Source organism: Thalassophryne amazonica, chromosome 1 (genome assembly GCF_902500255.1).
Source record: "Thalassophryne amazonica chromosome 1, fThaAma1.1, whole genome shotgun sequence".
Taxonomy (NCBI): domain Eukaryota; kingdom Metazoa; phylum Chordata; class Actinopteri; order Batrachoidiformes; family Batrachoididae; genus Thalassophryne; species Thalassophryne amazonica.
Window position 1 is genome coordinate 57,777,572 of NC_047103.1, and position 13,099 is coordinate 57,790,670.

Below are 13,099 nucleotides of genomic sequence, written 5' to 3' on the forward strand. Positions count from 1 at the left end.
GAGGTCTGTTAGAAAAATATCGACCTTATTATTTTTTCAAAAACCATATGGATTTGAATCACGTGTGATTACATCAGACATGCTTGAACCCTTGTGGACATGCGAGAGTTTTTCACGCCTGTCGGTTACGTCATTCGCCCTTGGGCAGTCTTTGAGTGAGGAGTCGCCCACCCTCTCGTCGATTTTTCATTGTTTAGGAATGGCTCAGAGACTGCTGCTTTGTTTGATAAAAAATTTTTCAAAACTGTAAGGCACAACGAGTGGACACCATTCGATAAATTCAGGGTTTTGGTAAAATTTTAACGGCTGATGAAAGATTTTGGTCTGGTAGTGTCGCTTTAAGGACGGCCCACGGCGCCTGATGGCGATCTGTGCTTTGAGGCGGCAGCGTCTCGCCGTTTCAAGTTGAAAACTTCCACATTTCAGGCTCTGTTGACCCAGGAAGTCGTCAGAGAACAAAGAACTTTCAGAAGAAGTCGGCATGAGGAGTTTATTCGGACATTCCATTGTTAACGGACATTTTGTAATGAAAGAACGTGCGGGCAGAGTCGCATGTCGGGCCGGACCCAACCGCGGGGGGTCGCGACAGGAAAAACACCTCCGTTGGAAACCTTAACGGGCAAGTTGGAACATGCCCAAGCTGTTAAACAATTTCTCAGTTACTCACTTGTTGAAAGCCATCAAAAGCGGCCTGAATTTTACAAATGGTTTTCAACACGGAGGTGTTTTTCCTGTCGCGGCGCACACAGATTCGCCGAGTCGTCACGGAAATGTCACGCACATCTTTCATTACAAAATGTCCTTAAACAGTGGAATGTCCGCATAAAGTCCTCATGCCGGCCTCTTCTGAATCTTCTCTGTTCCCTCATGACGTCCTGCATGAATTAAGCCTTAAATTAGGATGTTTTCAGCTCGAAACAGGCCGATGACGGCGCCTGGAAGCGCTGCGCGACGTCCCGCTCCATGGGAAGTCCTTACAGCGACAGAAACACCCCATAATCTCTCATCAGCTGTTAAACTTTTCACTGAAAACCAGCTAAATTTCTCGAATAGTGTCCATCGGATTTCCTCACAGGTCCAGAAAAATTTTGATAAAGCAACGCGCGCCGTCTCGAGCAGCGTGTGAAACAAAGGAATTCAGCCAAGGGGCTGGACCACATCTCACTCAAGGCCTGCCCACAGGGAAATGACGTCACCGACACGCGTGAAAAACTCACGCATGCGCACGAGGGTGCATGATTGGTGTAATCGCACGTCATTCAAATCCATATAGTTAAAAAAATAAATAAAAATAAAATAAAAGTGTCGGTTTCTTATCTAATACACCTCGTATATATATATATATATATATATATATATATATATATATATATATACTAGCTGGGGTACCCGGCGTTGCCCAGGTTACCCTGTCTACAAAATATTCCAAAGTTTATATTTGTCATAATTGTAGATATTATAAGTATATATGTAGTCCGAATAGGCAAAGGTTTAAACTAAAAACCCAAAATAGGTGGAATCCCCAAACCAATAGAGAAAACTGAATTTTGCTGAATGCAAGAAACAACAATGAAGTTCTTCAGACTTTATATTGCAGATCAGGTATGCTTGTAATCATTAATCAGAATTGATGTTATGACCTTTATAATTGTTGATACATTGCAAATCTAGTTTATAAGAATGCTACAAAAATAAAATGGCTTTTAAACAAATGTTAATTTTGGATTTGAGATGTTGAATATATATTTAAATGTAGCTTTTACTGACCAATAGTTCTGAAGAGCCTCTTGGTAGACAATGTTCCTTGTCCTTTTGTCAGGAAAGTGGATATACAGCTGATTGGGGTTACCAACTCTGGAGCATCTGACTAACTAACTGTGGAAGATCGCAGGTTCTGCCATATTCACGCCAGCCACATTATCAGCAAAAGTAGTGGTTTCTTTTTGCACACTTTGAGGCATTCCATCTTTAAATGGTGTAAATGTTGCCTTGCATATTTCTTAAAGTTATGCATTTATTGGTATATTTAGAGAACAATCTTTTCAATTGTAAAAGAAGAGGTTTGACCACTAAAAACAGTTTGAGCCATGAAACATCAACATACCAAAACTATTAGATCAACCCCAAAGCTAGTGCACTATTATAATATGACAGCAGGTTGTGAAGAGTTGATAACAAAATTTAATTTATGATATTTACATCATAATGAGCAGCCTATATACTGCGCCATTGGAGAACACAGGCTCTATGCCCGCTTACTGGCTGATTGAAAGCGTGCTGCCCCATCAGCAGTTAGAACTACTCACTTTTTCAAATGATCTGCAGAGTGCCATTGTGATACAGAAAACATGTTTGCCTGATACATTATGATCAATGCTAGGCAAGTGACACACATCATGTACACTCTACACCTTTATTTTTTAGCCTTCCAGTAAACTTTTAAAGTTTAATTTACAGCCTGTGGTGAAAGCTCTCTGCTAAGATGAAAACCTAATTCCAAGAAGAATAGGCTGTATTCGATAAGTTATATCATAGTGATTGTGGTTTAATTTACAGCCTGTGGTTGAAAGCTCTCTGCTAAGAATGAAAACCTTAATTCCAGAAAGAATAGACTGTATTCTGATAAGTATTATATCATAGTGATTGTGTATAAGTTTTATCCAAAATTCATGTGGATTGACCCCCCTTCTCAGCCACCAATGCCTGGCATGGGGAGAACTATCAAAATTCATGTGGTTTGACACCCCCCCCCCCCCCTCTCAGCCACCAATGCCTGGCATGGGGAGAGCCCATCTACATCTCTGAGCTGGCACCTTATCTGCAGGTCTAAATCCTTGTTCCTGGGGACAGCATTATGAAGAGTTACCCTGTATTTATTTGAAGTGATAAACATAACGCAGTATTGGCCATTAGGTACAGAAAAATCTCAGTATTGCCATAATGTTAACCAGATTTAAGGACTATTTTTAAGTAGGATGGCATATCTACTCATTACACATGGTGTCAAATATCATGGGTGTAATATTGGTAAGGGGAGTGTGGGGATAACAAAGCACATGGAAGAAAGTTACTTGTATTGAATTGTGTATTTATATTCTTACAATAAAATGTTCAGTATATGATTAGTCAGTAAATGACAGAATACTCACATTTGTTTTTGCTATAAACAGGTCTGAAAACACTAAAGTTTGTAGAGTTGTTCAAATCTTTTCAAGGAGAGTCAAACAGGTTTGTAGCACCCACATGCATCATGTGCAGAGAAAGGATGCATTCATATCAAGGGGGATATTTGAATCTGCTTGGTTATACAACCAAAGCGTGCACACCCACTATGTGTGCTAGCCAGCAGCCAGCAGCAGATAGCCAGGAGTCTGGGCTCTGTTTATAGCAGTAGGCAGGCTACTGAGCTCCTGCATATATGCATAGGGCCAACGGCCAGCTATTAAAGCTGAGAGATTGTGCTGGAAGTGCCACTGAGATACATATGGTTCAACTGTATGTATCAGATTATTGTTAATATTGTTGTCTTAACATTTTGTTTTAAAATAGTACCAGGTTGTAGCCCATGTCATGGTGGTTCAGAATATGTAACTTTGGGGTTCAACTGTATGTATCAGATTATTATTAATATTGTCTTAATATTAATTTTTGTTTGAAAATAGTTGGTTGGTTGTAGCCCATGTCATGGTGGTTCAGAATATGTAACTTTGGGAGTTCACCTTTTGTAATTTTAGAGCTCAATGACCCTTGACCTCCTTACACAGGTGAATCCAATCATGACAAAGGGTATTTAAAGTGGCCATTTGCAAATGTTTCTCCTCTTTGCATCTCTTCTAATGAGTGGCAACATGGGAGCCTCTAAACAACTCTCAAATGACCTGAAAACAAAGATTGTTCAACATCATGGTTCAGGGGAAGGATACAAAAAGCTATCTCAGAGATTTTAGTTGTCAGTTTCCACTGTGAGGAACATAGTGAGGAAATGGCACAGGCACAGTCCTAGTTAAGGCCTGAAGTGGCAGGCCAAGAAAAATCTCAGATAAGCTGAAGCGAAGAATGGTGAGAACAGTCATAGTCACCCCACAGACCTGCTCCAAGACCTACAACATGATCTTGCTGCAGATAATGTCTCTGTGCATCGTTCAACTATACAGCGCACTTTGCACAAAGAGATGGTAGATGATGCTGTAATGCAGAGGAAGCCTTTTCTGCATGCCACGGCATCCGCGGCCGCTTGGTATGCTAAAGTACATTTAGACAAGCCAGCTTCATTTTGGAATAAGGTGCTGTGGAATGATGAAACTAAAATTGAGTTATTTGGACATAACAGGGGCGGTATGCATGGCTGAAAATAACACTGTATTTCAAGAAAAACACTTGCTACAGTAAAATTTGGAGGTGGTTCCATCATCCTGTGGGGCTGTGGGCCAGTGCAGGTACTGGGAATCTTGTTTAAAGTTGAGGGTCACATGGATTCCAGTCAATATCAGCAGATTCTTGAGAACAGTGTTCATGAATCAGTGACAAAGTTGAAGCTGCACCGGGGCTGGATCTAACAAGACACACAACCCTAAACACTGATCAAAATCTACTAAGGCATTCATGCAGAGGAACATGTACAGCATTCTGGAATGGCCATCTCAGTCCCCAGACCTGAATATTATTGAAAATCTGTGGTGTGATTTTAAGCGGGCTGTCCAGTTCGAAACCAACAAATAGAGATGTTTCGTAAAGAAGAATGGTCCAAAAACTTCAACCAGAATCCAGACTCTCATTGGAAGCTATAGGGAGCTTTTTGAGGCTGTATTTTTTTCTGTTGGGGTGCCCAAACTTACGCACCTGCCTAATTTTGTTTATAATTTGTAAATCCTATAAACTTTCACTTCTCAAATATCACTGTTGGTCTGCTATATGATATATTTAACTGAAATTGCTGATCCAAACAACCAGTGATTTATAAAGGAAAATCATGGAAATCATCAGGGGTGCCCAAACTTTTGCATACGATGTAGTAGATAGTATCACAAAAGCAAGGTATTTCTCTAAGATAACCTACAACGAAGCCAACTACAAGTATGTTGGGAACGTGTAGGTACCGGACCCACAACAGGGCGCAAATGAACGGACAATGGAGGAGGTCAAATAACAACACTTTACTGTTGTGAATGGGCACAACAAATACACACAGGTTACAACAATAGACAAAAGCCAAATCACAAAAGGTGTCGTGTGGGCAGGCTCGAAGATAGGAGAATCTGTCCAAAGCAGAACCGGAACCACACAATTTCCTCCGCCACCAACCCAGGAATACTGGAGCCGCCAAGTCCCGAACTCCCAGGTGGCCACTGCCTCCGCGTGTCGGACCTGGTACTGCTGGGAGGAAAAAAACAATTAAATGTGGGCACGTTTGCACCCAGCAATCCGCACAGCAGGAAAACTACCTCCACCTCGTTGGAAAAGGAGTCGCACAAAGTCACAAAGATCACTGTCAAACAGTCAGCTGAGTACGTTACCTTCCAGGTAGAACGATATCTCAGCAAAGAGGTGGAGACATCGTCCTGCTGATGTACCCCTGCCGATCAGAGATTGGAACAGCTGTTGCAGGTGATGCGTGACAGTTGTCACCCTGGCTGCTCCTGTGAGGCGGCTGCACCCTCTGGTGCCTGGAGCCCGCACTCCAGACAGGGCGCCCTCTGGTGGTGGGCCAGCAGTACCTCTCTTCTGGCAGCCCACACACAGGACCCCCCCCTCAACGGGCGCCTCCTGGCGGACCAGGCTTGTCCGGGTGGCGGCGGTAGAAATCGGCCAGGAGGGCCGGGTCCAGGATGAAGCTCCTCTTCACCCAGGAGCGTTCTTCGGGACCGTACATCTCCCAGTCCACCAAATACTGGAAGCCCCGGCCCATCCTACGGACATCCAAGAGCCGGCGTACCGTCCAAGCCGGCTCGCCATCGATGATCCGGGCAGGAGGCGGCGCCGGACCCGGAGTACAGAGGGGTGAGGTGTGATGTGGTTTGATTCGGGACACATGAAACACAGGATGGATCCGCAGTGAGGTCGGAAGCTGAAGCCTCACTGCGGCTGGACTGATGACCTTACGGATTTTGAAAGGGCCGATGTAACGTCCTGTAACTTGGGGGAGTCCACTTTGAGGGGAATGTCCTTTGGATAACCACCTCCTGCCCTGGCCGATACGCAGGGGGGGGTCCGCCGACGGTCTGCATGGGCTTTTGCCCTGTCCGGGCCTTTAGCAAAGCAGAACGGGCGGCACGCCACACCGACGGCATTCCGTAGTGGGCCTGGACGAGGGCACACCGACCTCTCCTCAACCACCGGAAACAACGGGGGCGATACCCCAGACACACCTCAAAAGGTGGAGAGGCCGGTGGCTGAAGACACCTGGCTGTTATGGGCATACTCGATCCAGGCCAAATGGGTACTCCAGGCCGCCGGGTGCGCGGCAGTCACGCAGCGCAAGGCCTGTTCCACCTCCTGGTTTACCTGTTCTGCTTGCCCGTTGGTCTGAGGGTGGTACCCGACGAGAGACTCACCGTGGCCCCCAGTTCCCGGCAGAAGCTCCTCCAGACTTGCGAGGAGAACTGGGGACCGCGATCGGAGACGATGTCTGTTGGAATCCTATGCAGCCGGACGACGTGGTGGACCAGGAGGTCCGTGTCTCCTGGGCGTTGGGAGCTTCGGGAGGGCCACGAAGTGGGCCGCCTTGGAGAATCGGTCCACTACGTGAGGATGGTGGTGTTACCCTGGGAGGCGGGAGGCCCGTGACAAAATCCAGGCCGATGTGGGACCAGGGGCGATGAGGCACAGGCAGCGGCTGGAGTAGTCCTGATGCCCTGCGATGGTCAGCCTTGCCCCTGGTGCAGGTGGTGCGCCTGGATAATCCCGGACGCGGCCTCTAGTAGGGACGCCACCGAAGCGCTGCCGGACAACTGCCACGGTTCTTCGCACCCCTGGATGACGGAGAGCTTGGAGCTGTGACAGAAGTCCAGGACTGCAGCCCTAGCTTCTGGTGGGACGTATAGTTTGTTCTTTGGCCCAGTTCCGGGGTCCGGGCTTCGTGCCAGGGCCTCCCGGACGGTTCTCTCTACGTCCCAGGTGAGGGTGGCCACGATAGTGGACTCCGGGATGATGGGTTCCGGTGGATCCGATAACTCCGCTTTGACTTCATCTTCATGTACCCGGGACAAGGCATCCGATCTCTGGTTTTTGGTCCCGGGACGGTAGGTGATCCGGAAGTCAAACGGCCGAAGAACAGTGACAGCGGCTTGCCTGGGGTTCAGCCGCTTGGCGGTCCTGATATACTCCAGGTTCCGGTGGTCAGTGAAAACCGTGAATGGCACGGACGTTCCCCCAACAGATGTCTCCACTCTTCAAGAGCCTCTTTCACCGCAAGGAGTTCTCGATTGCTGACGTCATAGTTCCGTTCGGCCGGGGTCAACCTGCGGGAAAAATAGCACACGGGTGAAGGACCTTATCGGTCTTCCCGCTCTGGGAAAGCACAGCTCCTATCCCTGAGTCCGAGGCGTCCACTTCAACCACTAACTGGCGACTAGGATCGGGCTGCACCAGAACGGGTGCAGACGAGAAGGTCGTTTCAACTCCTTGAACGCGGCATCGCAACGATCAGACCAGGTGAAGGGGACTTTTGAGGTCAGGGCTGTCAGGGGGTACTAAACCACGCACTCCTCTTTCCTTTCACACACGTTACTTGACGGGCAAACTTCAGCTGCACTTAGACAATAATTCCTTTCATCACATTTGCTTCCTGAGAAGAGCTTAAATTTGCAAAAGAATTACGTGGTGTGAAAACATTTTGGGAAAATGGACATGGTTTTTAGCAATTGCATGCTGTTATCCGCCTTTATATTGTGCATGAAATGCAATATATCAAAATGATCACCACACAAAAAGAGCCTTTCTGTGTGAAAGAAAAGAAAGCTGAAACATCTTTTCTAGAAACAATGTTTGTGCTGACTTTAGAGATTTCAGTACTTTTTTTTCTTTCTTCTTTTTAATGCACTGCTGTACAACAAGACAAATGCAAACCGTAAAACTGAAATATCCTTTATTTTTCAAAATGTGATTATTCCATTTTTATTGTCACAGAGGTAATGGGGTGGGCTGAACCCTATCCCAGCAGTCACTGGATGACAGGTGGGTACAACCTGGACATCCTGCCAGTCTATCACAGGGGCGACACATGCAGACTAAGGGCCCGGTCCCACTGGCGTTTAGGACGATTTGCGTATGGATTGCGCACAAAATTGGCTCATATTCGCTTAACATCCGCAATATGCGTGAAACATACTTGTATGAGTTGGCCAACACCCGCACACATCCACCACTATCTGCGGAGGCACGTTTTTCCATTGCCAGGATTTTTGAGCTGCACAAAATTTGGCTGCAGATGACATCCGCCTTACATACTCCATACATACTCAATTCATACACATACATACTCACTCTATGCGCTGTATATCTGCCGTTAACCGCTGATATCCGCAACTGACGGGGATTTGCTGCTTGGCAGCAGACCGGGACGGGTATAAAACGGATATTATCGTGCCCATCACGTCCACATCACAAACTAAAATATGTTGTAGCGACTGCATACAGATTGGCCATGAATAAAGTGTTTTTATTACATCTGCTTTGCAGCTGATTTGCGGACAATCTGTGAATGCATAACAAACACGTCACATAAACCCAAAGTATTATAGTGGCAGAAAGTGACATACCTGCCAGTCAGTGCTGGTCCGGCTGTGTAAATCCACAGAGACGTAGGTGCTGCAGTCGGGTCTCCTCCAGGACTTTTATTTAACACCAAAAAGGAAGAGTTGCTGTTTAGCCACAACGCATGCTGAAGTCTGTTTTCTGTCACACTCTCAAAAAATCAAAACAAAACACCATCTCACACCCTGAGCACCTTCCTCCCTCCCGCTCCCCAAACTCATGAACAGTTAACCCTCGCATGGCAACAAGAACATTAACTCTGTGATCAACTTGTAAAGTCCAGCAAATGCTCCAGAGGCTGTATTGTTGGTGTGAATAGTGATGCCGACAGCCCGAGTGCGCTTATTTTATGACCGCAATGCAGATGCTGTGCACGCGCAACACCTGCGCAATGCATTCATAATACACCCGTAATACTGCCGTGATAATCTCAATGTGTCGGATTGGTTTCCTCACTACATGCGTTATATAACCGTGATTGTTCATCATATATTCGCTATATATTATTAATATATCCGTAATTCATACTGGGACATTTGTCATTTTTGGCCATTTTTGTTGCGGACGACAATGAATGCCCATGCTTTGTATACTCAATTCATGCACAATTAATCCTCTCCCCAGTGGGACAGGGCCCTAACTCATTCACAATTCAACTCACATCTGCGGTCAATGCTGAAATAAGTATTCTGTTCTTCAGTATGGGTTAGTAAATTATTTACAAGTTAGACAATCAATTACTATAATTTTGTTGTGTCCCGGGTATGGATGGGTATCGAAAACCAATTCCTGTTAAGAATCGATAAGAAATGATTTGATCCACCGATATAAATAGCCGTTTTGCTTAACTATTCCCTTATCGGTTATTCTTTAATTCACATTATGCCGGAGCTAGCTGGTGGTTGGAGATGGCTCCGACCACTTCCCATGACGAAAACACATTTGTTTTTGTCTTGCAAACGCTCCGCTGAGGAACCAAGATAAGCTGCACAATCAAACTGATAAACTTTATTGTTTTGCAAATATTTGCTCATTTTGAAATGGATGCCTGCAACATGTTTCAAACAAGCTGGGACAGTGGTATGTTTACCACTGTGTTACATCACCTTTCCTTCTAACAACACTCAATAAGTTTTTGGGAACTGAGGACACTAATTGTTGAAGCTTTATAGGTGGAATTGTTTCCCATGCTTGCTTGATCTATGACTCAGTTGTTCAACAGTCCAGGGTATCTGTTGTCTTATTTTGCACTTCATAATGCCCCACACATTTTCAATGGGCAACAGGTCTGGATGATGGCAGACCAGTCTAGTATCCGCCACTCTTTTACTACAAAGCCACGCTGTTGTAACACGTGCAGAATGTGGCTTGGCATTGTCTTGCTGAAATAAGCAGTAACATCCCTGAAAAAGACGTTGCTTGGATGGCAACATGTGTTGCTCCAAAACCTGGATGTACCTTTCAGCATTGATGGTGCCATCACAGGTGTGTAAGTTGCCCATGCCATGGGCACTAGCACACCCCCATACCATCACAGATGCTGACTTTTGAACTTCGTGCTGGTACCAATCTGGATGGGCTTTTTTCCTCTTTGTCCGGAGGACATGACGTCCATAATTTCCAAAAAACAATTTGAAATGTGGACTCATCAGACTACAGCACACTTTTCCACTTTGCGTCTGTCAATTTCAAATGACCTCAGGCCCAGAGAAGGCGGCAGCGTTTCTGGATGTTGTTGATGTATGGCTTTCACTTTGCATGGCAGAGATTTAACTTCCACTTGTAGATGTAGCGACGAACTGTGTTACTGACAATGGTTTTCTGTAGTGTTCCTGAGCCCACATGGCAAGATCCTTTACGCAATGATGTCGGTTTTTAATGCAGTGCCGCCTGAGGGAACGAAGGTCACGGGCATTCTATGTTGGTTTTCGGCTTGCCGCTTATGTGTAGAAAGTTCTCCAGATTCTCTGAATCTTCTGATTATATTATGGACTGTAGATGATGGAATCCCTAAAGTCTTTGCAATTGAACACTGAGAAAAAATTGTTCTTAAAGTGGACTATTTTTCATGCAGTTGTTCACAAGTGGTGATCCTCACCCCATCTTTGCTTGTGAACAGCTGAGCTTTGAGGGCTGCTACTTTTATGCACAATCATGACACTCACCTGTTTTCAATTAACCTGTTCACCCGTGGAATGTTCTAAACAGGTGTGCTTTTGAGCATTCATCAGCTTTCCCAGTCTTTGTCCCAACTTTTTTGAAATGTATTGCAGGCATCCATTTCAAAATGAGTAATATTTGCACAAAAACAAAAAAGTATGCATATCAATTTGATCACTAAATATCTTGTCTTTGTGGTGTATGCAATTGAATATAGGTTGAAGAGGATTTGCAAATCACTGCATTCTGTTTTTATTTACATTTCACACAACGTCCCAACTTCATTGGAATTGGGGTTGTAATCCTTTCAAGTCCAGTGTCTTTCAAGTATTTAAAAAGCTAACACTTCCCCCTCCCACTTTCATTTAATTTTTATTTAACCAGGTTTGTCCCATTGAGATCAAGATCTCTTACAAGGGAGACCTGGACAACTATAAAGTTTCCAATTCACCTAACCTGCTGATTCTATGTCTAAAGTACTTCCAACAGAATCATCTTTCAGGCCTGTTCTTTTAAAATCTGAGGGAATCTCTTGCCTTTCTCTGGAATATTTATTACAATCAATAGGACATCTCTAATCACCAAAATAATGTCAGAAATAAGGTCTTGCGGACATCCTGGATGAACCTGTCCCAGAGATCAAGGGTCCAGTGACCATTTACACATTTTCTTTGTTTTTGTTTATGTCCAGAGATCAAGGATCCAGTGACCAAAATGCTGTTGAAATAGAAAACCCGTAAAGCCTACTTTTACTACACAGAAAATTCACAGGAGGTATTGATAAGGGAATCAGTAAGAATCGGATCAATAAGTGGTATCGATAATTACATCGATATCGATAAAATCAATGCCCATACATATCAATGCCCCATCACTAGTACTACGTGAGACAGGATAGACCTGGGTCACATCTTTGGCACATGTTCCAGTACTTTTGCTTAGTCACAAATTGGGTGGTCTGATATTATTTAACACATCTAGAATAAATATCAGGAAATAAAACCTGACATTCTAATGGTATCATGATCTAATTTCATAATGGCATCACAGTCTAATAGATTGCAAACTGCCATGACACTGGGCTGTTTGTGGACCTGCAGTGTGGTGTTAGGGTTAGGGTTAGAACTGCCACATCATGAAAATCTACTACATTTTGTGATGGCATCATGATCTAATACCGTGAGACCTGGGCTGAACAAAGAGTTGTAACCATCCATCGTTTGAATTACAGAAGAGATTGGAGAGGTCGTACCCTCTACCCCAATTAAGAATTTGAACTCCCCCAAAAGTGGTAAAAATAAAAGTTTGTTGGAGGGGTCAAATATGTGTATGTCCATTTTTACTTACAATAATAAATGTAACACATTTTCCATACTCATACTTAGGAGAATCTTGTAAAATGACACATTACTAGGTACAGGTACCGAAACCCAGTATTAAACAGGGCCAGGTTCTAAATTATTAAAGACAGGAGTATTGAAAAGCGCCACCCTTCAATGGTACTGCTTTCAGGACTGGATAAATTACAGAAAGCTGACATTCTAATGTGGCTCCTCATATTCATCTTTTGATCTCAAACACAGGTCTTGGACTTTTTTTTGTATTTCAGTTTTATAATAACAGTGTTAATTTAACTCTCTGCAAGTGTGATCTTGGACCTTGGAGGAGAATGAAGGTCCAAGACCTTAGGCTTCATATAGCTTCCTACTTTATTACATCGTCATGAGCCTTTAATATGAACCATTGACCCACGGCAGTGACTAAATGTTTTTGGTACTAGCCCTGAATCCAAAGACTTAGTACACACTTAACACTGCTTAGTATATACTACGCAACCATTACTGTAGCACATACTAGAAGTAAGTGAGTGAGTACCAGGGACACAATATAGACATATAATGCCACCGTCATCATGGACATTTACAGACGATGAATATTCATTCACAAGTATCTTGCATATGTGCATATGTGTCATATGCTTTATGTATGTTTGCAGTCTTCTTTGAATTTTCCTGGGAAATTCTTCTTCATTGATTATGAGGCTCTGGCTGCATCGTGGGATAGTGTAGTGTTGCCTGTTTGTACACTATGAAAGTAGTAGATTATCCATGTGCTGTTTGACTAATACTAAATGTATACTGAGTATACATGCTGCAGACTGTAATATACTGCTTTTTGCCTACTATAT

The 13,099-nt window shown here is 44.1% G+C and overlaps 1 protein-coding gene across 1 annotated transcript in view; it reads left to right on the forward strand.

Moving 5' to 3' along the window:
- The window catches only part of LOC117501462 (neuropilin and tolloid-like protein 1), a 318,979-nt gene that overhangs the window by 167,064 nt on the left and 138,816 nt on the right, over nt 1-13,099 (forward strand). The window lies entirely within an intron of this gene.